The 27,858-nt window shown below is 41.3% G+C and overlaps 25 non-coding genes across 25 annotated transcripts; 10 read left to right on the forward strand and 15 right to left on the reverse strand.

Moving 5' to 3' along the window:
* Positions 1 to 179: 179 nt before the first annotated feature.
* trnae-cuc (transfer RNA glutamic acid (anticodon CUC)) lies at positions 180 to 251 on the reverse strand. Its single transcript has one exon. It is a non-coding gene; the product is annotated as a tRNA-Glu (tRNA).
* Positions 252 to 691: 440 nt separating this feature from the next.
* On the reverse strand, positions 692 to 763 carry trnaq-uug (transfer RNA glutamine (anticodon UUG)). Its single transcript has one exon. It is a non-coding gene; the product is annotated as a tRNA-Gln (tRNA).
* A 1,016-nt stretch (positions 764 to 1,779) lies between these two features.
* On the reverse strand, positions 1,780 to 1,851 carry trnaq-cug (transfer RNA glutamine (anticodon CUG)). Its single transcript has one exon. It is a non-coding gene; the product is annotated as a tRNA-Gln (tRNA).
* Positions 1,852 to 2,845: 994 nt separating this feature from the next.
* trnae-cuc (transfer RNA glutamic acid (anticodon CUC)) lies at positions 2,846 to 2,917 on the reverse strand. Its single transcript has one exon. It is a non-coding gene; the product is annotated as a tRNA-Glu (tRNA).
* A 440-nt stretch (positions 2,918 to 3,357) lies between these two features.
* trnaq-uug (transfer RNA glutamine (anticodon UUG)) lies at positions 3,358 to 3,429 on the reverse strand. The gene has a single exon. It is a non-coding gene; the product is annotated as a tRNA-Gln (tRNA).
* Positions 3,430 to 4,446: 1,017 nt separating this feature from the next.
* trnaq-cug (transfer RNA glutamine (anticodon CUG)) lies at positions 4,447 to 4,518 on the reverse strand. Its single transcript has one exon. It is a non-coding gene; the product is annotated as a tRNA-Gln (tRNA).
* Positions 4,519 to 5,512: 994 nt separating this feature from the next.
* Positions 5,513 to 5,584, reverse strand: trnae-cuc (transfer RNA glutamic acid (anticodon CUC)). The gene has a single exon. It is a non-coding gene; the product is annotated as a tRNA-Glu (tRNA).
* Positions 5,585 to 6,024: 440 nt separating this feature from the next.
* On the reverse strand, positions 6,025 to 6,096 carry trnaq-uug (transfer RNA glutamine (anticodon UUG)). Its single transcript has one exon. It is a non-coding gene; the product is annotated as a tRNA-Gln (tRNA).
* Positions 6,097 to 7,113: 1,017 nt separating this feature from the next.
* Positions 7,114 to 7,185, reverse strand: trnaq-cug (transfer RNA glutamine (anticodon CUG)). The gene has a single exon. It is a non-coding gene; the product is annotated as a tRNA-Gln (tRNA).
* A 5,733-nt stretch (positions 7,186 to 12,918) lies between these two features.
* On the forward strand, positions 12,919 to 13,009 carry trnar-ucu (transfer RNA arginine (anticodon UCU)). Its single transcript is given in 2 exon segments — positions 12,919 to 12,955; positions 12,974 to 13,009. It is a non-coding gene; the product is annotated as a tRNA-Arg (tRNA).
* A 436-nt stretch (positions 13,010 to 13,445) lies between these two features.
* Positions 13,446 to 13,527, forward strand: trnas-gcu (transfer RNA serine (anticodon GCU)). Its single transcript has one exon. It is a non-coding gene; the product is annotated as a tRNA-Ser (tRNA).
* Positions 13,528 to 13,696: 169 nt separating this feature from the next.
* Positions 13,697 to 13,770, reverse strand: trnat-agu (transfer RNA threonine (anticodon AGU)). Its single transcript has one exon. It is a non-coding gene; the product is annotated as a tRNA-Thr (tRNA).
* A 265-nt stretch (positions 13,771 to 14,035) lies between these two features.
* trnaq-cug (transfer RNA glutamine (anticodon CUG)) lies at positions 14,036 to 14,107 on the reverse strand. Its single transcript has one exon. It is a non-coding gene; the product is annotated as a tRNA-Gln (tRNA).
* A 521-nt stretch (positions 14,108 to 14,628) lies between these two features.
* trnak-uuu (transfer RNA lysine (anticodon UUU)) lies at positions 14,629 to 14,701 on the forward strand. Its single transcript has one exon. It is a non-coding gene; the product is annotated as a tRNA-Lys (tRNA).
* A 2,927-nt stretch (positions 14,702 to 17,628) lies between these two features.
* Positions 17,629 to 17,710, forward strand: trnas-gcu (transfer RNA serine (anticodon GCU)). The gene has a single exon. It is a non-coding gene; the product is annotated as a tRNA-Ser (tRNA).
* Positions 17,711 to 17,813: 103 nt separating this feature from the next.
* Positions 17,814 to 17,887, reverse strand: trnat-agu (transfer RNA threonine (anticodon AGU)). The gene has a single exon. It is a non-coding gene; the product is annotated as a tRNA-Thr (tRNA).
* Positions 17,888 to 18,154: 267 nt separating this feature from the next.
* trnaq-cug (transfer RNA glutamine (anticodon CUG)) lies at positions 18,155 to 18,226 on the reverse strand. Its single transcript has one exon. It is a non-coding gene; the product is annotated as a tRNA-Gln (tRNA).
* Positions 18,227 to 18,748: 522 nt separating this feature from the next.
* On the forward strand, positions 18,749 to 18,821 carry trnak-uuu (transfer RNA lysine (anticodon UUU)). Its single transcript has one exon. It is a non-coding gene; the product is annotated as a tRNA-Lys (tRNA).
* Positions 18,822 to 21,744: 2,923 nt separating this feature from the next.
* On the forward strand, positions 21,745 to 21,826 carry trnas-gcu (transfer RNA serine (anticodon GCU)). Its single transcript has one exon. It is a non-coding gene; the product is annotated as a tRNA-Ser (tRNA).
* Positions 21,827 to 21,929: 103 nt separating this feature from the next.
* trnat-agu (transfer RNA threonine (anticodon AGU)) lies at positions 21,930 to 22,003 on the reverse strand. The gene has a single exon. It is a non-coding gene; the product is annotated as a tRNA-Thr (tRNA).
* Positions 22,004 to 22,270: 267 nt separating this feature from the next.
* trnaq-cug (transfer RNA glutamine (anticodon CUG)) lies at positions 22,271 to 22,342 on the reverse strand. The gene has a single exon. It is a non-coding gene; the product is annotated as a tRNA-Gln (tRNA).
* Positions 22,343 to 22,864: 522 nt separating this feature from the next.
* Positions 22,865 to 22,937, forward strand: trnak-uuu (transfer RNA lysine (anticodon UUU)). Its single transcript has one exon. It is a non-coding gene; the product is annotated as a tRNA-Lys (tRNA).
* A 2,304-nt stretch (positions 22,938 to 25,241) lies between these two features.
* On the forward strand, positions 25,242 to 25,332 carry trnar-ucu (transfer RNA arginine (anticodon UCU)). Its single transcript is given in 2 exon segments — positions 25,242 to 25,278; positions 25,297 to 25,332. It is a non-coding gene; the product is annotated as a tRNA-Arg (tRNA).
* Positions 25,333 to 25,768: 436 nt separating this feature from the next.
* Positions 25,769 to 25,850, forward strand: trnas-gcu (transfer RNA serine (anticodon GCU)). The gene has a single exon. It is a non-coding gene; the product is annotated as a tRNA-Ser (tRNA).
* Positions 25,851 to 26,826: 976 nt separating this feature from the next.
* trnak-uuu (transfer RNA lysine (anticodon UUU)) lies at positions 26,827 to 26,899 on the forward strand. The gene has a single exon. It is a non-coding gene; the product is annotated as a tRNA-Lys (tRNA).
* Positions 26,900 to 27,858: the final 959 nt, after the last annotated feature.

Genomic DNA, 27,858 nt, shown 5'->3' on the forward strand with positions numbered 1-27,858 from the left:
AAAGAAGTTAATGCCAAAAGGGGTTGCGAATCAATGTGCACAGACCCTGTAATAATATCAAGGGTGTGCTTTTAATTGAATGCAGTCGGGCCACAGCCAAGAAATAGACATATGTACATCTGATTAATGAAGAGTAATAGAATGGTTTTAATCGGAATACTAATGGGCAATAAAGTAACTTCCCTGACCGGGAATCGAACCCGGGCCGCGGCGGTGAGAGCGCCGAATCCTAACCACTAGACCACCAGGGACGCTGCTGTGAAGGTCTCCACGGCTGGCCAGGAATTCCTTTGCTAACAAAGCTGAAGCATCGAAAACGGAACAGTCCCCAAGCCCTGAGCAGTGACAGACAATGAATCATAATAAACTGCCGCATAATTAAATGAATGGCTGTGGTCCATTTCTAATTGTTCAAGAACTAGAAGCAGTTCTCCCTTTCAGATTATTCCGGACCATGCCGCGCGCAGTTTGCTGGTAGGTACGTTTGCTTACTGCCCTCGAGAGGCTCTGTGATGCAATCGTTAGCGCATTGGACATCTACTCAAGCACCGAGGGATACGTTGGAAGGTTGTAAAACCGAGTCCCACCAGTTAATGCTTTTAAAGCTAGCAGTGGGAGTCTACAACATTGGTCACTTAAAATCAAAACCTGATTTTCAATTTGTTTTTGTAAGACAATGAAAATAAACGGAAGGTTCCACCGAGATTTGAACTCGGATCACTGGATTCAAAGTCCAGAGTGCTAACCATTACACCATGGAACCAATCACATATGTCGGTTTTACGTTGCAGGGACTCTCTGGATATTATGATTTTCTTTCAAACATTTTCGAATACTTCACAATGGCTGAAGCTATCTGATGCAGCAAGAGCTGAAACGACATCTGCACGCGTGGGTTTGAATGGTGTAACCGGTCTGTGTGTGTCTCTCCTTGACTAGTAAGAGCTGAAACCCGCTTCTCTGTTTCCCTGCCTGCGCTCACACTCCGGCTATTCTATATCTGCGTTGTGTTGGTGTTTCTAGATGTTTTTTTTTAAAAGTATACCACTCGAGATCAACTGCTGAAAGACGGCGACGTTTATTTCTCTCTGCATAACAGAAAATGAAAGAAATGAAGTAAAAAATGACTCGGTCACCATTCATCTCTAGTGGCTGCAGTGAAAACGTGGCACTGGATCAGGAGCTTTGGTGTAGGATTATTAGTGCACTATATACCGGTTACAATCGTATCCTCGTCACAGTTTTTTTTTTTTTTAATTTCATTTATTTATTTATTTTTATGATATTATTATTATTAGTTTTTCTCGTTCTCTTTTGACAAAAATGTTTATCCTGCGACTACAGGAAAGTATTTGTCTGTGTTGGAGGTGCTCCCCAACAGTCACAAAATGTGACAAAAACACAGCCTCAACGTTGAGGTGCTGAAAAAAAAATATATAACCAAAGACACCGTTTACTAGGATGGCGCTGTAACCATCTAAGCCACGGCGTCCTGCAACACACAAAGAAATGCGTGCCAGAGACCTGTGCAATGAAACGTATCAGGGACATTATTGGCGCTACTACTGTCATTCTCTACTACAATCTAGGACTAAAATTAAGCGCAGGGCATTTCTGAAATTAAACAGAAACACTTGAAAATACACATTACTTGTTATTAAACCATTTTCGACCTCAGATACCGGAATCTGCATTGTATTTTATATGACCGATTGTACACTTGTGGTCCAGACATATGACATTTGGTAGTTCACATGATCAAAACTTATGGTTAAATACAGGTCCCACCGAGATTTGAACTCGGATCGCTGGATTCAGAGTCCAGAGTGCTCACCATTACACCATGGAACCACTGCGGAGCAAGCAAGAGAGGAATGGCTGTAACATCCTCAGCTCCCAGGTGTAAAATCCCCTACTGCTGACAAACCCTGGACCGCAAGGCGTTCTCCCCGTTCTGATTGCACAAAGTCCTTCAATATCAATTTTTCCTGTTGGAATCCAAAATGAGACGTTTCATTTCTTGGTTTATACTGGCAGCTGGCAGCAGGTCTGGAGAACTGCACCATCAGCACCCAACCGTGCGCCACAAAAACTGCTCACATTGAAATAATAAGACACATGACAATATATGTATTACACATGTATATTTAGAAACGGTTTGAATAACATCGGTATTGCTAATTTAAATTAATAAACATGCCCTTAAAAACTAAATACGTTGGATCTTTATAAGTGAATATACACTTTCAAATACAAATTCGCACAGCTGTCTCCTAGCAAGTGAAGGCACCACTGTATTCTGGACGCTATAGTTTATTCTAGAAACATGACACCTGGGCATGTTAGATATCAGGGGAAATCGCGGAGCCTCCTCTTTCGTTTGGTATGTAGACTGCGTGCCTAGCCCTTTCCGTTTTTGAGTTACAGGCACTTGAACGCACCTACCGATTTCCGTTTTTGAGTTACAGGCACTTGAACGCACCTACCGATTTGCTGCGCGTCACAGCACTGGAGCACTGAATGAGTGGCTGCATAGAATAATTCTGTGTCTCTTTTTAGTCGGTACTTATTGTGTTAACTGTGTGATTGTGTAGAGGGGGGTGGTTAAACCCTAGCTGTCCTCTCACTTGTAAGGAGCAATTGTAAAATCCTTTTCTGCAGACTGAAAAGAAGTTAATGCCAAAAGGGGTTGCGAATCAATGTGCACAGACCCTGTAATAATATCAAGGGTGTGCTTTTAATTGAATGCAGTCGGGCCACAGCCAAGAAATAGACATATGTACATCTGATTAATGAAGAGTAATAGAATGGTTTTAATCGGAATACTAATGGGCAATAAAGTAACTTCCCTGACCGGGAATCGAACCCGGGCCGCGGCGGTGAGAGCGCCGAATCCTAACCACTAGACCACCAGGGACGCTGCTGTGAAGGTCTCCACGGCTGGCCAGGAATTCCTTTGCTAACAAAGCTGAAGCATCGAAAACGGAACAGCCCCCAAGCCCTGAGCAGTGACAGACAATGAATCATAATAAACTGCCGCATAATTAAATGAATGGCTGTGGTCGATTTCTAATTGTTCAAGAACTAGAAGCAGTTCTCCCTTTCAGATTATTCCGGACCATGCCGCGCGCAGTTTGCTGGTAGGTACGTTTGCTTACTGCCCTCGAGAGGCTCTGTGATGCAATCGTTAGCGCATTGGACATCTACTCAAGCACCGAGGGATACGTTGGAAGGTTGTAAAACCGAGTCCCACCAGTTAATGCTTTTAAAGCTAGCAGTGGGAGTCTACAACATTGGTCACTTAAAATCAAAACCTGATTTTCAATTTGTTTTTGTAAGACAATGAAAATAAACGGAAGGTTCCACCGAGATTTGAACTCGGATCACTGGATTCAAAGTCCAGAGTGCTAACCATTACACCATGGAACCAATCACATATGTCGGTTTTACGTTGCAGGGACTCTCTGGATATTATGATTTTCTTTCAAACATTTTCGAATACTTCACAATGGCTGAAGCTATCTGATGCAGCAAGAGCTGAAACGACATCTGCACGCGTGGGTTTGAATGGTGTAACCGGTCTGTGTGTGTCTCTCCTTGACTAGTAAGAGCTGAAACCCGCTTCTCTGTTTCCCTGCCTGCGCTCACACTCCGGCTATTCTATATCTGCGTTGTGTTGGTGTTTCTAGATGTTTTTTTTTTAAAGTATACCACTCGAGATCAACTGCTGAAAGACGGCGACGTTTATTTCTCTCTGCATAACAGAAAATGAAAGAAATGAAGTAAAAAATGACTCGGTCACCATTCATCTCTAGTGGCTGCAGTGAAAACGTGGCACTGGATCAGGAGCTTTGGTGTAGGATTATTAGTGCACTATATACCGGTTACAATCGTATCCTCGTCACAGTTTTTTTTTTTTTTAATTTCATTTATTTATTTATTTTTATGATATTATTATTATTAGTTTTTCTCGTTCTCTTTTGACAAAAATGTTTATCCTGCGACTACAGGAAAGTATTTGTCTGTGTTGGAGGTGCTCCCCAACAGTCACAAAATGTGACAAAAACACAGCCTCAACGTTGAGGTGCTGAAAAAAAAAATATATAACCAAAGACACCGTTTACTAGGGAGGCGCTGTAACCATCTAAGCCACGGCGTCCTGCAACACACAAAGAAATGCCTGCCAGAGACCTGTGCAATGAAACGTATCAGGGACATTATTGGCGCTACTACTGTCATTCTCTACTACAATCTAGGACTAAAATTAAGCGCAGGGCATTTCTGAAATTAAACAGAAACACTTGAAAATACACATTACTTGTTATTAAACCATTTTCGACCTCAGATACCGGAATCTGCATTGTATTTTATATGACCGATTGTACACTTGTGGTCCAGACATATGACATTTGGTAGTTCACATGATCAAAACTTATGGTTAAATACAGGTCCCACCGAGATTTGAACTCGGATCGCTGGATTCAGAGTCCAGAGTGCTCACCATTACACCATGGAACCACTGCGGAGCAAGCGAGAGAGGAATGGCTGTAACATCCTCAGCTCCCAGGTGTAAAATCCCCTACTGCTGACAAACCCTGGACCGCAAGGCGTTCTCCCCGTTCTGATTGCACACAGTCCTTCAATATCCATTTTTCCTGTCGAATCCAAAAATGCGACGTTTCATTTCTTGGTTCATACTGGCAGCTGGCAGCAGGTCTGGAGAACTGCACCATCAGCACCCAACCGTGCGCCACAAAAACTGCTCACATTGAAATAATAAGACACATGACAATATATGTATTACACATGTATATTTAGAAACGGTTTGAATAACATCGGTATTGCTAATTTAAATTAATAAACATGCCCTTAAAAACTAAATACGTTGGATCTTTATAAGTGAATATACACTTTCAAATACAAATTCGCACAGCTGTCTCCTAGCAAGTGAAGGCACCACTGTATTCTGGACGCTATAGTTTATTCTAGAAACATGACACCTGGGCATGTTAGATATCAGGGGAAATCGCGGAGCCTCCTCTTTCGTTTGGTATGTAGACTGCGTGCCTAGCCCTTTCCGTTTTTGAGTTACAGGCACTTGAACGCACCTACCGATTTCCGTTTTTGAGTTACAGGCACTTGAACGCACCTACCGATTTGCTGCGCGTCACAGCACTGGAGCACTGAATGAGTGGCTGCATAGAATAATTCTGTGTCTCTTTTTAGTCGGTACTTATTGTGTTAACTGTGTGATTGTGTAGAGGGGGGTGGTTAAACCCTAGCTGTCCTCTCACTTGTAAGGAGCAATTGTAAAATCCTTTTCTGCAGACTGAAAAGAAGTTAATGCCAAAAGGGGTTGCGAATCAATGTGCACAGACCCTGTAATAATATCAAGGGTGTGCTTTTAATTGAATGCAGTCGGGCCACAGCCAAGAAATAGACATATGTACATCTGATTAATGAAGAGTAATAGAATGGTTTTAATCGGAATACTAATGGGCAATAAAGTAACTTCCCTGACCGGGAATCGAACCCGGGCCGCGGCGGTGAGAGCGCCGAATCCTAACCACTAGACCACCAGGGACGCTGCTGTGAAGGTCTCCACGGCTGGCCAGGAATTCCTTTGCTAACAAAGCTGAAGCATCGAAAACGGAACAGCCCCCAAGCCCTGAGCAGTGACAGACAATGAATCATAATAAACTGCCGCATAATTAAATGAATGGCTGTGGTCGATTTCTAATTGTTCAAGAACTAGAAGCAGTTCTCCCTTTCAGATTATTCCGGACCATGCCGCGCGCAGTTTGCTGGTAGGTACGTTTGCTTACTGCCCTCGAGAGGCTCTGTGATGCAATCGTTAGCGCATTGGACATCTACTCAAGCACCGAGGGATACGTTGGAAGGTTGTAAAACCGAGTCCCACCAGTTAATGCTTTTAAAGCTAGCAGTGGGAGTCTACAACATTGGTCACTTAAAATCAAAACCTGATTTTCAATTTGTTTTTGTAAGACAATGAAAATAAACGGAAGGTTCCACCGAGATTTGAACTCGGATCACTGGATTCAAAGTCCAGAGTGCTAACCATTACACCATGGAACCAATCACCTATGTCGGTTTTACGTTGCAGGGAATCTCTGGATATTATGATTTTCTTTCAAACATTTTCGAATACTTCACAATGGCTGAAGCTATCTGATGCAGCAAGAGCTGAAACGACATCTGCACGCGTGGGTTTGAATCGTGTAACCGGTCTGTGTGTGTCTCTCCTTGACTAGTAAGAGCTGAAACCCGCTTCTCTGTTTCCCTGCCTGCGCTCACACTCCGGCTATTCTATATCTGCGTTGTGTTGGTGTTTCTAGATGTTTTTTTTTTAAAGTATACCACTCGAGATCAACTGCTGAAAGACGGCGACGTTTATTTCTCTCTGCATAACAGAAAATGAAAGAAATGAAGTAAAAAATGACTCGGTCACCATTCATCTCTAGTGGCTGCAGTGAAAACGTGGCACTGGATCAGGAGCTTTGGTGTAGGATTATTAGTGCACTATATACCGGTTACAATCGTATCCTCGTCACAGTTTTTTTTTTTTTTAATTTCATTTATTTATTTATTTTTATGATATTATTATTATTAGTTTTTCTCGTTCTCTTTTGACAAAAATGTTTATCCTGCGACTACAGGAAAGTATTTGTCTGTGTTGGAGGTGCTCCCCAACAGTCACAAAATGTGACAAAAACACAGCCTCAACGTTGAGGTGCTGAAAAAAAAAATATATAACCAAAGACACCGTTTACTAGGGAGGCGCTGTAACCATCTAAGCCACGGCGTCCTGCAACACACAAAGAAATGCCTGCCAGAGACCTGTGCAATGAAACGTATCAGGGACATTATTGGCGCTACTACTGTCATTCTCTACTACAATCTAGGACTAAAATTAAGCGCAGGGCATTTCTGAAATTAAACAGAAACACTTGAAAATACACATTACTTGTTATTAAACCATTTTCGACCTCAGATACCGGAATCTGCATTGTATTTTATATGACCGATTGTACACTTGTGGTCCAGACATATGACATTTGGTAGTTCACATGATCAAAACTTATGGTTAAATACAGGTCCCACCGAGATTTGAACTCGGATCGCTGGATTCAGAGTCCAGAGTGCTCACCATTACACCATGGAACCACTGCGGAGCAAGCGAGAGAGGAATGGCTGTAACATCCTCAGCTCCCAGGTGTAAAATCCCCTACTGCTGACAAACCCTGGACCGCAAGGCGTTCTCCCCGTTCTGATTGCACAAAGTCCTTCAATATCAATTTTTCCTGTTGGAATCCAAAATGCGACGTTTCATTTCTTGGTTCATACTGGCAGCTGGCAGCAGGTCTGGAGAACTGCACCATCAGCACCCAACCGTGCGCCACAAAAACTGCTCACATTGAAATAATAAGACACATGACAATATATGTATTACACATGTATATTTAGAAACGGTTTGAATAACATCGGTATTGCTAATTTAAATTAATAAACATGCCCTTAAAAACTAAATACGTTGGATCTTTATAAGTGAATATACACTTTAATTTATGGGATATAGGAAAAACACAAATTAAATTATTTTGTCAGCAGTACACTTTAGATATAACCAAGTCACTGAACTCAGTCATAAGAGAGCTAGAGAGAGAGATCCTACAGTTAGAGACTGAGCAGAGCACAGCTGCAAAGGAGACCCTGGTGGAGCGGAGACAAGCTTTGGGTAGCATGCTGGAGGAGAAGGTGCGGGGGGCACAAGTGCGATCTCGATTTATTGAGCTGAGAGATATGGATGCTCCTACAAGCTTCTTCTTTGGTTTAGAGAAGAAGAGAGCAAATAGGAAGCGGTTGTCCTGTGTTCGGCTGCTCTGCGGTAGAGAGTTGACTGGTCAGGAGGAGATTAATGATGCGGCGGTGCAATTCTACACTGACCTGTATTGCAGTGAGTCATGTAACCAGACTGATATCAATACATTACTGGAGGGACTGCCCAGTCTGAGCTTGGAGGAGCAGCAGAGTCTGGAAATGGGACTGTCTCTTCAAGAGCTGACCACTGCTGTCAAGCAGCTGGCCAGAGGTAAAGCACCAGGGATCGATGGACTGTCAGTGGAGTTTTATCAGCACTTCTGGAAGGAGCTGGGGCCAGACCTGCTGTTGGTGCTGCAAGAGAGCCTGGAGGCGGGGGAGCTGCCTCTAAGCTGCCGCAGGGCCGTCATCACACTGCTGCCCAAGAAAGGGGACTTGTGCGTGCTTAAAAACTGGAGACCTGTCTCAATGTTATGTACCGATTTAAAAATATTTTCTAGAAGTTTAGCGATGAGACTGAGGAACTGTTTGGATAAAATAATTCACCCTGATCAGACTTATTGTGTACCTGGGAGAACAATATTCGATAATATTTTTTTAATCCGGGATTTTTTATCGATAGCTAAGAAGGGTGATTTTAATGTGGGACTGGTCTCTTTGGATCAAGAGAAAGCTTTTGATCGCGTCGACCACCACTACCTTTTTGAGACCCTGGAAGCCTTTGGGTTCGGCCCTCAGTTTATTAAATTTATTAAACTTTTATATAGTAATGTTTTTAGCGTTTTAAAAATAAACGGTGGGCTGAGTCAACCCTTCTCAGTGTGCAGGGGAATCAGGCAGGGCTGCCCCCTGTCTGGGATGCTGTACTCCATCTCCATTGAGCCCCTGCTGGCTCTGTTGAGAAGCAAGCTGGCGGTGCCTTTCTCAGCCCCTCCTGCTATAGTGAGGGTGTCAGCATATGCTGATGATATCACTGTTTTTATTAGTAATAAAAGAGACGTCCAGGAACTGCATCAGAGTTTAAGTGTGTTTCAGAGAGCATCATCCGCAAGAATTAACTGGGCCAAGAGTGACACCTTCCTGTCAGGGAGCTGGCAGGAGGGTGGCCCTCCTGTTTTGCCCCAGGTTTTGAGGTGGGGTAGGACAGGGATGAAGGTGCTGGGCGTGTTCCTTGGTACTGATACTTACATGGAGCGGAATTGGGAGGGGTTGATTGAGAAGGTGAAAGGCCGACTGGGTCAGTGGCGGGGGCTGCTGGCTCAGCTGTCCTATAGAGGGAGGGTCCTGGTCATTAACAATCTTGTGGCCTCAATGCTATGGCATAGGTTGGTTTGTCTGGATCCTCCTAGAGACTTGGTGACCAGTCTGCAGAGGCTCCTTGTAGAGTTTTTCTGGGGTGGGAATCACTGGCTGAAGCCGGCTGTGCTCTATCTCCCCCGGGATGAGGGGGAGCAGGGGTTGGTCAGTATCGCAGGCAGGGTGGCAGCTTTTCGTTTATTAACAGTACAGAGACTCTTGTACACTGGGGAGGGGGCTCACTGGAAGCAGCTTGCCTGTTTTTTTTTAAGTAAAGTAGGAGGGCTGGGGTTTAAATATGACCTGTTTTTAATTGACCACGGTGCTCTGGACAGTTCTGACCTGCCGTCTTTTTATCAAAGTGTTTTACAGACTTGGAGAACAGTGAGGGTGGGAAGAGAGGAAGCTTCAATGACAGGCCAGAGGCTGCTAGAGGAGCCCATTCTTTTCAATCCCCTCTTCTCAGTGCAGTGCCTTCATTCACAGGCTCTGCAGACCAGCTTTGTGAGGGCTGGAATAGTCAGGCTGGCTCACCTGATGACCCCTGAACTCTCTCGCTGGCTCAGTGCGGCTGAGCTGGCTGCCAGGCTGGGCTGGCGCAGCGAGAGGCAGGTGGAAAGGATGGTGAGTCAGGTTAGGAGCTGTCTCTCCCCGGAGCTCAGTGAGGCTCTGAGAGAGGAGATGGCTCAAGAACAGGGGGATCAGAGACAGGGTGCTGCTTTTCCTGTGTTATTGGTAACTCCAGTAGAGATTAAAGAAGATGAGGGGGAGGAGGAAGAGAAAGGAAAGCTCTTAAAACTACAAAAACTTAGAAATATAGATTTTGTAAATTTAAATAGTAAAGAGATGTATAAACTGTGTATTAAGGCAACCCATTGCAGCAAACTGAGAGGGATGGTTGATACCAAATGGAGGATTCATCTGTCTCTGGGAGATGAGGGGACCCCAGAATGGAGGGTGCTGTACAAACCCCCCTTAGACAAGAGAGCAGGAGATCTCCAGTGGAGGCTCCTGCATGGTATCCTGGCCACAGGCCGGTTTCTGCACAGAATCAACTATGAAATCAGCTCGGTCTGTGACTTCTGTCAGCAGGAAGACACAATTTTCCATATGTACAGCGAGTGTAGGAGACTGAAGCCCCTCTTCAGCCTCCTGCAAGAGAGACTGCAACAGCTGGGAGCAGTTTTTACTCTGACACTTTTTATTTTTGGGGTCCCCTATAGGCAAAAACACAAGCATACTTGTGTGCTGATAAATTTCCTTTTAGGTTTGGCAAAGTCGGCCATTTTAATATCCAGAAGGAATAAGCGGACAGGCATAGGGCAGACAGATGTGGTCAGACTCTTCAGAGTACTAGTGGTTAGCAGGTTAAAGGTTGATTTTGCCTATTTTAAACTTTTTAATGACCTACAGAGCTTCCAGGAGAGGTGGTGTGTGGGAGAGGCTGTCTGCTCGCTCAGTGAGGAGGGAGAGCTCATTGTGATTTTATAAAAACAAATAATTTATTTATTATTTATTTATTTTTTAATCATAGTCTGCTTTTTAATAGTTTTTTAGACTTTCTTTTTCCTTTAGCATTCTAACGAAAATGTAGAGTACTGTTATATTATTTAATAAAGGATTGTTAAAAGTCAAAGTCTCTCTCTCTCTCTCTCTCTCTCTCTCTCTCTCTCTCTCTCTGAAATTCAAATTCAAATTCAAATTCAAATTGGCTTTATTGGCAATAAAAAGAATTGTGTTGCCAAAGCACATACATGGCATAACCGACTCAAATATACAGACAAAGAATTTTTTTAAATACTAACAGTATCCCTCCTCCCTCTATATTAATACAGTAAACAGAATCCCTCCCTTCCCCTATATATCAAACAGTACCCCCTTCCCCCCCTCTATATTAAACAGAACCCCCCTCCCTCTCTCTCTCTCTCTCTCTCTCTCTCTCTCCTCTCTCTCTCTCTCTCTCTCTCTCTCTCTCTCTCTCTCTCTCTCTCTCTCTCTCTTCTCTCTCTCTCTCTCTCTCTCCTCTCTCTCTCTCTCTCTCTCTCTCTCTCTCTCTCTCTCTCTCTCTCTCTCTCTTTGTTTTAGTATTATAGCAGAACCATATTGATTAACATCGTTTTTCCCTTTTCTTTATAGTGGAATATAGTGAGGCCTTCTTTCTACTTTGCAGGGCAGGAGGTGATAAAGTAACAGTATTTTCACAAATAAAACAATTGCAAAGGTCTGGAATTGCTGGTAGCCCTTAACTGTAACAGTTATATGTGATTAAAAAAATAATAATAACACGTATATATAGCTGTAACAGTTTCAGAACATTTATTTTTTGCACAACTTTTTTGTTCTTACTTACAATGATAAAAAAATGTCTTTAAATGTATTTAACATTCCTATATGTACATAGGCCTATATTTGATACAAAATGGATACAGTGCAATTACAGTGGAAAGGCAAGCAAACACACTACCTTACAATTATGTAGTTTACAACATGTAAGGAAAAACGAGCAAACAAAGCAAAACAGTTTAGATTTTAATATTACGCAGGATGACTTCAAATACAGAAACCTTGATGCATTTCCCATTTTCTTCTTCAAAAAAATGAATTCGTTTTTACATTGTGTGTCATATGCATAGGCTAAATAAATAAATAAAACAGAATAAACAAACAAACTAACAGTTTCGTTTTTATGTCTGAGTTTAATTTTGGAACCTCCTGTCTTGTCTAGAGGTGTGTGTGTGTGTGTGTGTGTGTGTGTGTGTGTGTGTGTGTGTGTGTGTGTGTGTGTGTGTGTGTGTGTGTGTGTGTGTGTGTGTGTGTGTGTGTGTGTGTGTGTGTGTGTGTGTGTGTGTGTGTGTGTGTGTGTGTGAATACGAGAGAGAAATGAAACAATGTATTCTTGCTCTAAATGAGTTGCTGCTATATTAAACTATGTGACAGTGTAATGCCTGAGAAAATACGACTGAACCCTTGAAGCAATGCATCGAATTGAAGTATTTGGCTGAAACGCTGCAACTAACAGACAGCAATAGTTTGTGCAATATGAGAATTGAAACGAAATTGTGTTTTAAATAAATTTGACTATTTTACATCCCTGGCACTTTTATTGTGTGTTTGTGTTGTACTTGGTCAAGACCTAAGTCCTTCAGTGGCATATATGGCTACGATAAATTATATTTTAAACCCAGTTTAGCTTTCAAATGTGGAGCCATGCACTAAACCTGTGATTTTTAATCAATTTGCATGGCTTTTCAGTATTAGAAGGCTATATAGATTAGAACCCCTGGGGGTTATTTTTGAGTTTTACGGTTTCTTATGAATCCTTCGAGATTTCAACGTTTATTTGTGGTGGTTTAGCCTGCTGTTTAAAAAGGTTCTTTGTATACTATTTGGAACCCCTGAAATACGGTTTCTTGGAATAACTTTTTCAAGAGTGTAAGATTTTTAAACCTCACGATTATGTTTTAGAACATTCCCGGAAGGTATAAGTAATAAATCAGACACTTAACGCATGTGTAGCTCATCAATCAACAAAACCTTTATTATTAAACTTCCAGTACCAAACAATATTAAGCCATAGCAGTCAAAACGAATGGTTATTACCCGTTCTCAGTGGGAAGTTGGGCGCGGTCTGGAGTTTCTGCGTCAAGCAGTTTTGTCTCTTAATTATTCATTAGTCATTTTAGCAGACGCTTCTATCCAAAGCGACTTCCAGAGACTAGGGGTGAACTATGCGTCACAGTCTCCTCCAATAGGACCTCGGTGTTATGTTTCAAGGACGGAGCAGGCTCTGTGGCGCAATGGATAGCGCGTTGGACTTCTAGTCAAACACTGAGGTGTGATTCAAAGGTTGTGGGTTCGAGTCCCACCAGAGTCGTTGTTTTAGGCTAGCTGTAGGACCCTCAAACATTAGATGTGTAAAACAAGAGCCTGCGCATCCATGTCTTTCTTTTTCTAAGTCAACTAAAGACAAACAGTACGATTCACCGGCACTTGATCTCGGATCACTGGATTTGAAATCCAGAGTGCTAACCATTACACTATGCAACCTCCCATACTGGGCCACCATGCAGGGACCCTCTCAACATTTCGCTTTTGTGGAAAAGGTTTCTAATATTTCATAATCGCTTGAGCTATCCGGTGCAGCAAGTGCTGAAACCACACCTGACGCTGCAGGTTTCTTGCTATTGTTTAAACCGCATGCACACTGGCATATAATCGCGCACTTTAGGACAGGTTTGACGACACCACCTGCACTGTGAACAGATCCTCCGTGTTTCATCCAGTTTGATACTGTGGCGCTGCTCAGACGGGACGAGGTGGCCGAGTGGTTAAGGCGATGGACTGCTAATCCATTGTGCTCCCCACGCGTGGGTTCGAATCCCATCCTCGTCGCAAGTTTGATTGACTTTTTTTTCCTTGTCTCTTATCTTTTCACAAAAGTGTTTGTTTGTGAGTACATGATTATATTTGGCTGCGTTTCGGATAGCCTCCTCCAGTAACAACATGTGACAGAAACGCAGCCTAAACGTTTGTGTTACATGTGCTGAAAAATAATAACAACAGGCACCGCTGGGATTCGAATCCAGGATCTCCTGTTTACTAGACAGGCGCTTTAACCATCTAAGCCACGGCGCCCTACAGCATGTCACTGAATCTGTGCCAAAGGCCTGTGAAATTAAACGGATAAGGACCACGGCTTTACTACTGCCCCTATTACAATGCACCATTCGAAAATGAAGTGGGGGAAAGTTTTGCAAATTAAACAAACATCCTTCAAAAACGCGTTAGTATTTATGAAACCATTTCCGACCTTAGACATCGGAACTGCAATTTATTTCAGCTGACCGATTGAAACATGAAATCAGGTAGTTCACTTGTTAAAAAAAAATTAGTAAAAGTCAGGTCCCACCGAGATTTGAACTCGGATCGCTGGATTCAGAGTCCAGAGTGCTAACCATTACACCATGGAACCGCGGTGAAGACCAGCGAGGTGGATGGGTTGTCAGCTGTCAATTGCCCCCGCTGACGACCCCTGGACCGCAAGGCGTTATCCCCATCTGCAGACAACCGTTCAACAGCATGCATTTCTCCAGGTTGAATTTAAAATGCGACGTTTTTATTTCTTAGTTCATATTGGAAACTGCTGGCAGGTCTGGCGAACTGAACTATCATTACCCAACCGCACGACATAGAACACTTGACACGTTCAAATAATACGAAAAGTATTCTTTGAAAATATATGCATTGCATATTTATATTTAAATAACAGCGGTACTGACACCACACTGTGACAGAAATAAACATTTCCTGCTTTTGCAGCGACAAAGTCTGCATTTATAGTTCAATAATCCGTTTTTTTCCGGCAAATACGGTGCAGACGCAAGTAGCCTAAACAATTGGTTAGGATACAGATTGGTTAGGATACGATTCATTGAGTGGGTTGGATTTTAATGTATTACATGTTAATGTATTAAAGTGTTTCGTTTGTACTGAGCCCGGATAGCTCAGTCGGTAGAGCATCAGACTTTTAATCTGAGGGTCCAGGGTTCAAGTCCCTGTTCGGGCGGTGAGTGTTTTTTAATAACTTTTTAATAAAGCGAAAGTTATTGGGCTAAACACAATGTTGCATTGTGTATATTGCCTATTTTTATCACCAAAAAGCTCCCGGAACACTGGGTTGCGAAGGTGCAAAGACGACGAAAATTATACACATAATACAACTAAGTGAGGGCATCATAACACTATTGACAAAACCCACCGAACCGACCTTTAACTGCCCATTCCGTGCAATAAAACTGTGTATTTATTTTGTTTTTATATGATCTCTCTCTCTCTCTCTCTCTCTCTCTCTCTCTCTCTCTCTCTCTCTCTCTCTCTCTCTCTCTCTCTCTCTCTCTCTCTCTCTCTCTCTCAAATTCAAATTCAAATTCAAATTGGCTTTATTGGCATGACAATAAAAAGAATTGTGTTGCCAAAGCACATACATGGAATAACCGACTCAAATATACAGGCAAAGAATTTTTTTAAATACTAACAGTATCCCTCCTCCCTCTATATTAATACAGTAAACAGAATCCCTCCCTTCCCCTCTATATCAAACAGTACCCCCTTCCCCCCTCTATATTAAACAGAATCCCCCCTCCCTCCCTCTATTAAACAGAATCCCCCCTCCCTCTCTCTCACTCTCTCTCTCTCTCTCTCTCTCTCTCACTATCTCTCTCTCTCTCTCTCTCTCTCTCTCTCTCTATATATTTGTTTTAGTATTTTAGCAGAACCATATTGATTAACATCGTTTTTCCCTTTTCTTTATAGTGGAATATAGTGAGGCCTTCTTTCTACTTTGCAGGGCAGGAGGTGATAAAGTAACAGTATTTTCACAAGTAGAACAATTGCAAAGGTCTGGAATTGCTGGTAGGCCTTAACTGTAACAGTTATATGTGATTAAAAAAATAATAATAACACGTATATATAGCTGCAACAGTTTCACAACATTTATTTTTTGCACAACTTTTTTGTTCTTACTTAGAATGATAAAAAATGTCTTTAAATGTATTTAACATTCATATATGTACATAGGCCTATATTTGATACAAAATGGATACAGTGCAATTACAGTGCAAAGGCAAGCAAACACACTACCTTACAATTATGTAGTTTACAACATGTAAGGAAAAACGAGCAAACAAAGCAAAACAGTTTAGATTTTAATATTACGCAGGATGACTTCAAATACAGAAACCTTGATGCATTTCCCATTTTCTTCTTCAAAAAAATTAATTCGTTTTTACATTGTGTGTCATATGCATAGGCTAAATAAATAAATAAAACAGAATAAACAAACAAACTAACAGTTTCGTTTTTATGTCTGAGTTTAATTTTGGAACCTCCTGTCTTGTCTAGTGCTGTGTGTGTGTGTGTGTGTGTGTGTGTGTGTGTGTGTGTGTGTGTGTGTGTGTGTGTGTGTGTGTGTGTGTGTGTGTGTGTGTGTGTGTGTGTGTGTGTGTGTGTGTGTGTGTGTGTGTGTGTGTGTGTGTGTGTGTGTGTGTGTGTGTGTGTGTGTGTGAATACGAGAGAGAAATGAAACAATGTATTCTTGCTCTAAATGAGTTGCTGCTATATTAAACTATGTGACAGTGTAATGCCTGAGAAAACACGACTGAACCCTTGAAGCAATGCATCGAATTGAAGTATTTGGCTGAAACGCTGCAACTAACAGACAGCAATAGTTTGTGCATTATGAGAATTCAAATGAAATTGTGTTTTAAATAAATTTGACTATTTTACATCCCTGGCATTTTTATTGTGTGTTTGTGTTGTACTTGGTCAAGACCTAAGTCCTTCAGTGGCATATATGGCTGCGATAAATTATAATTTAAACCCAGTTTAGCTTTCAAATGTGGAGCCATGCACTAAACCTGTGATTTTTAATCAATTTGCATGGCTTTTCAGTATTAGAAGGCTATATAGATTAGAACCCCTGGGGGTTATTTTTGAGTTTTACGGTTTCTTATTAATCCTTCGAGGTTTCAACGTTTATTTGTGGTGGTTTAGCCTGCTGTTTAAAAAGGTTCTTTGTATACTATTTGGAACCCCTGAAATACGGTTTCTTGGAATAACTTTTTCAAGAGTGTAAGATTTTTAAACCTCACGATTATGTTTTAGAACATTCCCGGAAGGTATAAGTAATAAATCAGACACTTAACGCATGTGTAGCTCATCAATCAACAAAACCTTTATTATTAAACTTCCAGTACCAAACAATATTAAGCCATAGCAGTCAAAACGAATGGTTATTACCCGTTCTCAGTGGGAAGTTGGGCGCGGTCTGGAGTTTCTGCGTCAAGCAGTTTTGTCTCTTAATTATTCATTAGTCATTTTAGCAGACGCTTCTATCCAAAGCGACTTCCAGAGACTAGGGGTGAACTATGCGTCACAGTCTCCTCCAATAGGACCTCGGTGTTATGTTTCAAGGACGGAGCAGGCTCTGTGGCGCAATGGATAGCGCGTTGGACTTCTAGTCAAACACTGAGGTGTGATTTAAAGGTTGTGGGTTCGAGGGTTTTAGGCTAGCTGTAGGACCCTCAAACATTAGATGTGTAAAACAAGAGCCTGCGCATCCATTTCTTTCTTTTTCTAAGTCAACTAAAGACAAACAGTACGATTCACCGGCACTTGATCTCGGATCACTGGATTTGAAATCCAGAGTGCTAACCATTACACTATGCAACCTCCCATACTGGGCCCCCATGCAGGGACCCTCTCAACATTTCGCTTTTGTGGAAAAGGTTTCTAATATTTCATAATCGCTTGAGCTATCCGGTGCAGCAAGTGCAAAAAACCACACCTGACGCTGCAGGTTTCTTGCTATTGTTTAAACCGCATGCACACTGGCATATAATCGCACACTTTAGGACAGGTGTGACGACACCACCTGCACTGTGAACAGATCCTCCGTGTTTCATCCAGTTTGATACTGTGGAGCAGCTCAGACGGGACGAGGTGGCCGAGTGGTTAAGGCGATGGACTGCTAATCCATTGTGCTCTGCACGCGTGGGTTCGAATCCCATCCTCATCGTAAATTGGATTGACTTTTTATTTTCCTTGTATCTTACCTTTTAACAAAAGTGTTTGTTTAAGCCTAAACGTTTGTGTTACATGTACTGAAAAATAATAACAACAGGCACCGCTGGGATTCGAACCCAGGATCTCCTGTTTACTAGACAGGCGCTTTAACCATCTAAGCCACGGCGCCCTGCAGCAGGTCACTGAATCTGTGCCAAAGGGCTGTGAAATGAAACGGATAAGGACCACGGCTTTACTACTGCCCCTATTACAATGCACCATTCGAAAATGAAGTGGGGGAAAGTTTTGCAAATTAAACAAACATCATTCAAAAACGCGTTAGTCTTTATGAAACCATTTCCGATCTTAGACATCGGAACTGCAATTTATTTCAGCTGACCGATTGAAACATGAAATCAGGTAGTTCACTTGTTAAAAAAAAAAAATAGTAAAAGTCAGGTCCCACCGAGATTTGAACTCGGATCGCTGGATTCAGAGTCCAGAGTGCAAACCATTACACCATGGAACCGCGGTGAAGACCAGCGAGGTGGATGGGTTGTCAGCTGTCAATTGCCCCCGCTGACGACCCCTGGACCGCAAGGCGTTATCCCCACCTGCAGACAACCGTTCAACAGCATGCATTTCTCCAGGTTGAATTTAAAATGCGACGTTTTTATTTCTTAGTTCATATTGGAAACTGCTGGCAGGTCTGGCGAACTGAACTATCATTACCCAACCGCACGACATAGAACACTTGACACGTTCAAATAATAGGAAAAGTATTCTTTGAAAATATATGCATTGCATATTTATATTTAAATAACAGCGGTACTGACACCACACTGTGACAGAAATAAACATTTCCTGCTTTTGCAGCGACAAAGTCTGCATTTATAGTTCAATAATCCGTTTTTTTCCGGCAAATACGGTGCAGACGCAAGTAGCCTAAACAATTTGTTAGGATACAGATTGGTTAGGATACGATTCATTGAGTGGGTATGGATTTTAATGTATTACATGTTAATGTATTAAAGTGTTTCTTTTGTACTGAGCCCGGATAGCTCAGTCGGTAGAGCATCAGACTTTTAATCTGAGGGTCCAGGGTTCAAGTCCCTGTTCGGGCGGTGAGTGTTTTTTAATAACTTTTTAATAAAGCGAAAGTTATTGGGCTAAACACAATGTTGTATTGTGTATATTGCCTATTTTTATCACCAAAAAGCTCCCGGAACACTGGGTTGCGAAGGTGCAAAGACGACGAAAATTATACACATAATACAACTAAGTGAGGGCATCATAACACTATTGACAAAACCCACCGAACCGACCTTTAACTGCCCATTCCGTGCAATAAAACTGTGTATTTATTTTGTTTTTATATGATCTCTCTCTCTCTCTCTCTCTCTCTCTCTCTCTCTCTCTCTCTCTCTCTCTCTCTCTCTCTCTCTCTCTCTCTCTCTCTCTCTCTCTCTCAAATTCAAATTCAAATTCAAATTGGCTTTATTGGCATGACAATAAAAAGAATTGTGTTGCCAAAGCACATACATGGAATAACCGACTCAAATATACAGGCAAAGAATTTTTTTAAATACTAACAGTATCCCTCCTCCCTCTATATTAATACAGTAAACAGAATCCCTCCCTTCCCCTCTATATCAAACAGTACCCCCTTCCCCCCTCTATATTAAACAGAATCCCCCCTCCCTCCCTCTATTAAACAGAATCCCCCCTCCCTCTCTCTCACTCTCTCTCTCTCTCTCTCTCTCTCTCACTATCTCTCTCTCTCTCTCTCTCTCTCTCTCTCTCTCTATATATTTGTTTTAGTATTTTAGCAGAACCATATTGATTAACATCGTTTTTCCCTTTTCTTTATAGTGGAATATAGTGAGGCCTTCTTTCTACTTTGCAGGGCAGGAGGTGATAAAGTAACAGTATTTTCACAAGTAGAACAATTGCAAAGGTCTGGAATTGCTGGTAGGCCTTAACTGTAACAGTTATATGTGATTAAAAAAATAATAATAACACGTATATATAGCTGCAACAGTTTCACAACATTTATTTTTTGCACAACTTTTTTGTTCTTACTTAGAATGATAAAAAATGTCTTTAAATGTATTTAACATTCATATATGTACATAGGCCTATATTTGATACAAAATGGATACAGTGCAATTACAGTGCAAAGGCAAGCAAACACACTACCTTACAATTATGTAGTTTACAACATGTAAGGAAAAACGAGCAAACAAAGCAAAACAGTTTAGATTTTAATATTACGCAGGATGACTTCAAATACAGAAACCTTGATGCATTTCCCATTTTCTTCTTCAAAAAAATTAATTCGTTTTTACATTGTGTGTCATATGCATAGGCTAAATAAATAAATAAAACAGAATAAACAAACAAACTAACAGTTTCGTTTTTATGTCTGAGTTTAATTTTGGAACCTCCTGTCTTGTCTAGTGCTGTGTGTGTGTGTGTGTGTGTGTGTGTGTGTGTGTGTGTGTGTGTGTGTGTGTGTGTGTGTGTGTGTGTGTGTGTGTGTGTGTGTGTGTGTGTGTGTGTGTGTGTGTGTGTGTGTGTGTGTGTGTGTGTGTGTGTGTGTGTGTGTGTGTGTGTGAATACGAGAGAGAAATGAAACAATGTATTCTTGCTCTAAATGAGTTGCTGCTATATTAAACTATGTGACAGTGTAATGCCTGAGAAAACACGACTGAACCCTTGAAGCAATGCATCGAATTGAAGTATTTGGCTGAAACGCTGCAACTAACAGACAGCAATAGTTTGTGCATTATGAGAATTCAAATGAAATTGTGTTTTAAATAAATTTGACTATTTTACATCCCTGGCATTTTTATTGTGTGTTTGTGTTGTACTTGGTCAAGACCTAAGTCCTTCAGTGGCATATATGGCTGCGATAAATTATAATTTAAACCCAGTTTAGCTTTCAAATGTGGAGCCATGCACTAAACCTGTGATTTTTAATCAATTTGCATGGCTTTTCAGTATTAGAAGGCTATATAGATTAGAACCCCTGGGGGTTATTTTTGAGTTTTACGGTTTCTTATTAATCCTTCGAGGTTTCAACGTTTATTTGTGGTGGTTTAGCCTGCTGTTTAAAAAGGTTCTTTGTATACTATTTGGAACCCCTGAAATACGGTTTCTTGGAATAACTTTTTCAAGAGTGTAAGATTTTTAAACCTCACGATTATGTTTTAGAACATTCCCGGAAGGTATAAGTAATAAATCAGACACTTAACGCATGTGTAGCTCATCAATCAACAAAACCTTTATTATTAAACTTCCAGTACCAAACAATATTAAGCCATAGCAGTCAAAACGAATGGTTATTACCCGTTCTCAGTGGGAAGTTGGGCGCGGTCTGGAGTTTCTGCGTCAAGCAGTTTTGTCTCTTAATTATTCATTAGTCATTTTAGCAGACGCTTCTATCCAAAGCGACTTCCAGAGACTAGGGGTGAACTATGCGTCACAGTCTCCTCCAATAGGACCTCGGTGTTATGTTTCAAGGACGGAGCAGGCTCTGTGGCGCAATGGATAGCGCGTTGGACTTCTAGTCAAACACTGAGGTGTGATTTAAAGGTTGTGGGTTCGAGGGTTTTAGGCTAGCTGTAGGACCCTCAAACATTAGATGTGTAAAACAAGAGCCTGCGCATCCATTTCTTTCTTTTTCTAAGTCAACTAAAGACAAACAGTACGATTCACCGGCACTTGATCTCGGATCACTGGATTTGAAATCCAGAGTGCTAACCATTACACTATGCAACCTCCCATACTGGGCCCCCATGCAGGGACCCTCTCAACATTTCGCTTTTGTGGAAAAGGTTTCTAATATTTCATAATCGCTTGAGCTATCCGGTGCAGCAAGTGCAAAAAACCACACCTGACGCTGCAGGTTTCTTGCTATTGTTTAAACCGCATGCACACTGGCATATAATCGCACACTTTAGGACAGGTGTGACGACACCACCTGCACTGTGAACAGATCCTCCGTGTTTCATCCAGTTTGATACTGTGGAGCAGCTCAGACGGGACGAGGTGGCCGAGTGGTTAAGGCGATGGACTGCTAATCCATTGTGCTCTGCACGCGTGGGTTCGAATCCCATCCTCATCGTAAATTGGATTGACTTTTTATTTTCCTTGTATCTTACCTTTTAACAAAAGTGTTTGTTTAAGCCTAAACGTTTGTGTTACATGTACTGAAAAATAATAACAACAGGCACCGCTGGGATTCGAACCCAGGATCTCCTGTTTACTAGACAGGCGCTTTAACCATCTAAGCCACGGCGCCCTGCAGCAGGTCACTGAATCTGTGCCAAAGGGCTGTGAAATGAAACGGATAAGGACCACGGCTTTACTACTGCCCCTATTACAATGCACCATTCGAAAATGAAGTGGGGGAAAGTTTTGCAAATTAAACAAACATCATTCAAAAACGCGTTAGTCTTTATGAAACCATTTCCGATCTTAGACATCGGAACTGCAATTTATTTCAGCTGACCGATTGAAACATGAAATCAGGTAGTTCACTTGTTAAAAAAAAAAAATAGTAAAAGTCAGGTCCCACCGAGATTTGAACTCGGATCGCTGGATTCAGAGTCCAGAGTGCAAACCATTACACCATGGAACCGCGGTGAAGACCAGCGAGGTGGATGGGTTGTCAGCTGTCAATTGCCCCCGCTGACGACCCCTGGACCGCAAGGCGTTATCCCCACCTGCAGACAACCGTTCAACAGCATGCATTTCTCCAGGTTGAATTTAAAATGCGACGTTTTTATTTCTTAGTTCATATTGGAAACTGCTGGCAGGTCTGGCGAACTGAACTATCATTACCCAACCGCACGACATAGAACACTTGACACGTTCAAATAATAGGAAAAGTATTCTTTGAAAATATATGCATTGCATATTTATATTTAAATAACAGCGGTACTGACACCACACTGTGACAGAAATAAACATTTCCTGCTTTTGCAGCGACAAAGTCTGCATTTATAGTTCAATAATCCGTTTTTTTCCGGCAAATACGGTGCAGACGCAAGTAGCCTAAACAATTTGTTAGGATACAGATTGGTTAGGATACGATTCATTGAGTGGGTATGGATTTTAATGTATTACATGTTAATGTATTAAAGTGTTTCTTTTGTACTGAGCCCGGATAGCTCAGTCGGTAGAGCATCAGACTTTTAATCTGAGGGTCCAGGGTTCAAGTCCCTGTTCGGGCGGTGAGTGTTTTTTAATAACTTTTTAATAAAGCGAAAGTTATTGGGCTAAACACAATGTTGTATTGTGTATATTGCCTATTTTTATCACCAAAAAGCTCCCGGAACACTGGGTTGCGAAGGTGCAAAGACGACGAAAATTATACACATAATACAACTAAGTGAGGGCATCATAACACTATTGACAAAACCCACCGAACCGACCTTTAACTGCCCATTCCGTGCAATAAAACTGTGTATTTATTTTGTTTTTATATGATCTCTCTCTCTCTCTCTCTCTCTCTCTCTCTCTCTCAAATTCAAATTCAAATTCAAATTGGCTTTATTGGCATGACAATAAAAAGAATTGTGTTGCCAAAGCACATACATGGCAAAACCGACTCAAATATACAGACAAAGAATTTTTTTAAATACTAACAGTATCCCTCCTCCCTCTATATTAATACAGTAAACAGAATCCCTCCCTTCCCCTCTATATCAAACAGTACCCCCTTCCCCCTCTATATTAAACAGAATCCCCCCTCCCTCCCTCTATTAAACAGAATCCCCCCTCCCTCTCTCTCACTATCTTTCTCTCTCTCACTCTCACTCTCTCTCTCTCTCTCTCTCTCTCTCTCTCTCTCTATTTGTTTTAGTATCATCGTTTTTCCCTTTTCTTTATAGTGGAATATAGTGAGGCCTTCTTTCTACTTTGCAGGACAGGAGGTGATAAAGTAACAGTATTTTCACAAGTAGAACAATTGCAAAGGTCTGGAATTGCTGGTAGCCCTTAACTGTAACAGTTATATGTGATTAAAAAAATAATAATAACACGTATATATAGCTGCAACAGTTTCACAACATTTATTTTTTGCACAACTTTTTTGTTCTTACTTAGAATGATAAAAAATGTCTTTAAATGTATTTAACATTCATATATGTACATAGGCCTATATTTGATACAAAATGGATACAGTGCAATTACAGTGCAAAGGCAAGCAAACACACTACCTTACAATTATGTAGTTTACAACATGTAAGGAAAAACGAGCAAACAAAGCAAAACAGTTTAGATTTTAATATTAAGCAGGATGACTTCAAATACAGAAACCTTGATGCATTTCCCATTTTCTTCTTCAACAAAATTAATTCGTTTTTACATTGTGTGTCATATGCATAGGCTAAATAAATAAATAAAACAGAATAAACAAACAAACTAACAGTTTCGTTTTTATGTCTGAGTTTAATTTTGGAACCTCCTGTCTTGTCTAGTGCTGTGTGTGTGTGTGTGTGTGTGTGTGTGTGTGTGTGTGTGTGTGTGTGTGTGTGTGTGTGTGTGTGTGTGTGTGTGTGTGTGTGTGTGTGTGTGTGTGTGTGTGTGTGTGTGTGTGTGTGTGTGTGTGTGTGTGTGTGAATACGAGAGAGAAATGAAACAATGTATTCTTGCTCTAAATGAGTTGCTGCTATATTAAACTATGTGACAGTGTAATGCCTGAGAAAACACGACTGAACCCTTGAAGCAATGCATCGAATTGAAGTATTTGGCTGAAACGCTGCAACTAACAGACAGCAATAGTTTGTGCAATATGAGAATTGAAACGAAATTGTGTTTTAAATAAATCTGACTATTTTACATCCCTGGCATTTTTATTGTGTGTTTGTGTTGTACTTGGTCAAGACCTAAGTCCTTCAGTGGCATATATGGCTACGATAAATTATAATTTAAACCCAGTTTAGCTTTCAAATGTGGAGCCATGCACTAAACCTGTGATTTTTAATCAATTTGCATGGCTTTTCAGTATTAGAAGGCTATATAGATTAGAACCCCTGGGGGTTATTTTTGAGTTTTACGGTTTCTTATGAATCCTTCGAGATTTCAACGTTTATTTGTGGTGGTTTAGCCTGCTGTTTAAAAAGGTTCTTTGTATACTATTTGGAACCCCTGAAATACGGTTTCTTGGAATAACTTTTTCAAGAGTGTAAGATTTTTAAACCTCACGATTATGTTTTAGAACATTCCCGGAAGGTATAAGTAATAAATCAGACACTTAACGCATGTGTAGCTCATCAATCAACAAAACCTTTATTATTAAACTTCCAGTACCAAACAATATTAAGCCATAGCAGACAAAACGAATGGTTATTACCCGTTCTCAGTGGGAAGTTGGGCGCGGTCTGGAGTTTCTGCGTCAAGCAGTTTTGTCTCTTAATTATTCATTAGTCATTTTAGCAGACGCTTCTATCCAAAGCGACTTCCAGACTAGGGGTGAACTATGCGTCACAGTCTCCTCCAATAGGACCTCGGTGTTGTGTTTCTAGGACGGAGCAGGCTCTGTGGCGCAATGGATAGCGCGTTGGACTTCTAGTCAAACACTGAGGTGTGATTCAAAGGTTGTGGGTTCGAATCCCACCAGAGTCGTTGTTTTAGGCTAGCTGTAGGACCCTCAAACATTAGATGTGTAAAACCAGAGCCTGCGCATCCATTTCTTTCTTTTTCTAAGTCAACTAAAGACAAACAGTACGATTCACCGGCACTTGATCTCGGATCACTGGATTTGAAATCCAGAGTGCTAACCATTACACTATGCAACCTCCCATACTGGGCCCCCATGCAGGGACCCTCTCAACATTTCGCTTTTGTGGAAAAGGTTTCTAATATTTCATAATCGCTTGAGCTATCCGGTGCAGCAAGTGCTGAAACCACACCTGACGCTGCAGGTTTCTTGCTATTGTTTAAACCGCATGCACACTGGCATATAATCGCGCACTTTAGGACAGGTTTGACGACACCACCTGCACTGTGAACAGATCCTCCGTGTTTCATCCAGTTTGATAATGTGGAGCAGCTCAGACGGGACGAGGTGGCCGAGTGGTTAAGGCGATGGACTGCTAATCCATTGTGCTCTGCACGCGTGGGTTCGAATCCCATCCTCGTCGCAATTTTGATTGACTTTTTTTTCCTTGTCTCTTATCTTTTCACAAAAGTGTTTGTTTGTGAGTACATGTTTATATTTGGCTGCGTTTCGGATAGCCTCCTCCAGTAACAACATGTGACACAAACGCAGCCTAAACGTTTGTGATACATGTGCTGAAAAATAATAACAACAGGCACCGCTGGGATTTGAACCCAGAAATTCCTGTTTACTAGACAGGCGCTTTAACCATCTAAGCCCCGCAGCATGTCACTGAATCTGTGCCAAAGGCCTGTGAAATGAAACGGATAAGGACAACGGCATTACTACTGCCCCTATTACAATGCACCATTCGAAAATGAAGTGGGGAAAGTTTTGCAAATTAAACAAACTTCCTTCAAAAACGCGTTAGTCTTTATGAAACCATTTCCGACCTTAGACATCGGAACTGAATTTTATTTCAGCTGACCGATTGAAACATGAAATCAGGTAGTTCACTTGTTTAAAAAAAAATAGTAAAAGTCAGGTCCCACTGAGATTTGAACTCGGATCGCTGGATTCAGAGGCGTTATCCCCATCTGCAGACAACCGTTCAACTGCATGCATTTCTCCAGGTTGAATTTAAAAAGCGACGTTTTTATTTCTTAGTTCATATTGGAAACTCCTGGCAGGTCTGGCGAACTGAACTATCATTACCCAACAGCACGACATAGAACACTTGACACGTTCAAATAATAGGAAAAGTATTCTTTGAAAATATATGCATTGCATATTTATATTTAAATAACAGCGGTACTGACACCACACTGTGACAGAAATAAACATTTCCTGCTTTTGCAGCGACAAAGTCTGCATTTTATAGTTCAATAATCCGTTTTTTTCCAGGCAAATATGGTGCAGATGCAAGTAGCCTAAACAATTGGTTAGGATACGATTCATTGAGTGGGGCTGGATTTTAATGTATTACATGTTAATGTATTAAACAGTTGCGTTTCTATTGAGCCCGGATAGCTCAGTCGGTAGAGCATCAGACTTTTAATCTGAGGGTCCAGGGTTCAAGTCCCTGTTCGGGCGGTGAGTGTTTTTTAATAACTTTTTTAATAAAGCGAAAGTTATTGGGCTAAACACAATGTTGTATTGTGTATATTGCCCATTTTTATCACCAAAAAGCTCCCGGAACACTGGGTTGCGAAGGTGCTGAGACTACGAAAAATATAAATTACACAGTTTCGGCGTCAAGCAGTTTTGTCTCTTAATTATTCATTAGTCATTTTAGCAGACGCTTCTATCCAAAGCGACTTCCAAAGACTAGGGGTGAACTATGTATCACAGTCTCCTCCAATAGGACCTCGTGTTATGTTTCAAGGACGGAGCACAAGGAGATTAAATGATTTGCTCTGGGTCACACACAGTGTGAATTGGGATTTGAACCGGGAACCACCTGGTATGAAGCCTTTGTCTTTAATCACTGGGCCACCTTACAGAAGCTTCATCGAACACCTTGCTAATTCACTTTTTTTCCACACTCGCTCTTATGTCACAGCCGAGTGCATGACAATTCGTCTAATAATTACACCGTGGCCTATAAAATTCTGTGCACAGAGGGAGCACATTTACTAATGTAACAGGAGGAGGGAGGAGGATATTTTGTCTTTTTTATATTTTGTCTATACAGCTGTTTATTGCATGGAATGGGAAATGAAAGGTCGGTTCGGTGGGTTTTTTCAATAGTGTTATGTTGTTCCCACTTAGTTGTAATGTGTGAATTATGTTCATACTCTGTGCAGCTTCGGAACCCCGTGTTCCGGCCGGTTTTGTCTATTCAGCTGTTTATTGCACGGAATGGGCAGTTAAAGGTTTTTTAAAGCAACGCCGTGCCCATTCCAAAACAAAAGTTATATACCAAGTTCATGGACATCTAATATTAATTACAGGACTGCCTTTGCTGTCAAGGTTGAACCAACGAAAAAGGAACTGCCCCCAGGCCCTTTTCAAATTCTGCCAAACCAGCAGTGCTCAGTTTGTTGGTGGGT

The sequence above is a fragment of the Acipenser ruthenus genome, chromosome 11 (genome assembly GCF_902713425.1).
Source record: "Acipenser ruthenus chromosome 11, fAciRut3.2 maternal haplotype, whole genome shotgun sequence".
Taxonomy (NCBI): domain Eukaryota; kingdom Metazoa; phylum Chordata; class Actinopteri; order Acipenseriformes; family Acipenseridae; genus Acipenser; species Acipenser ruthenus.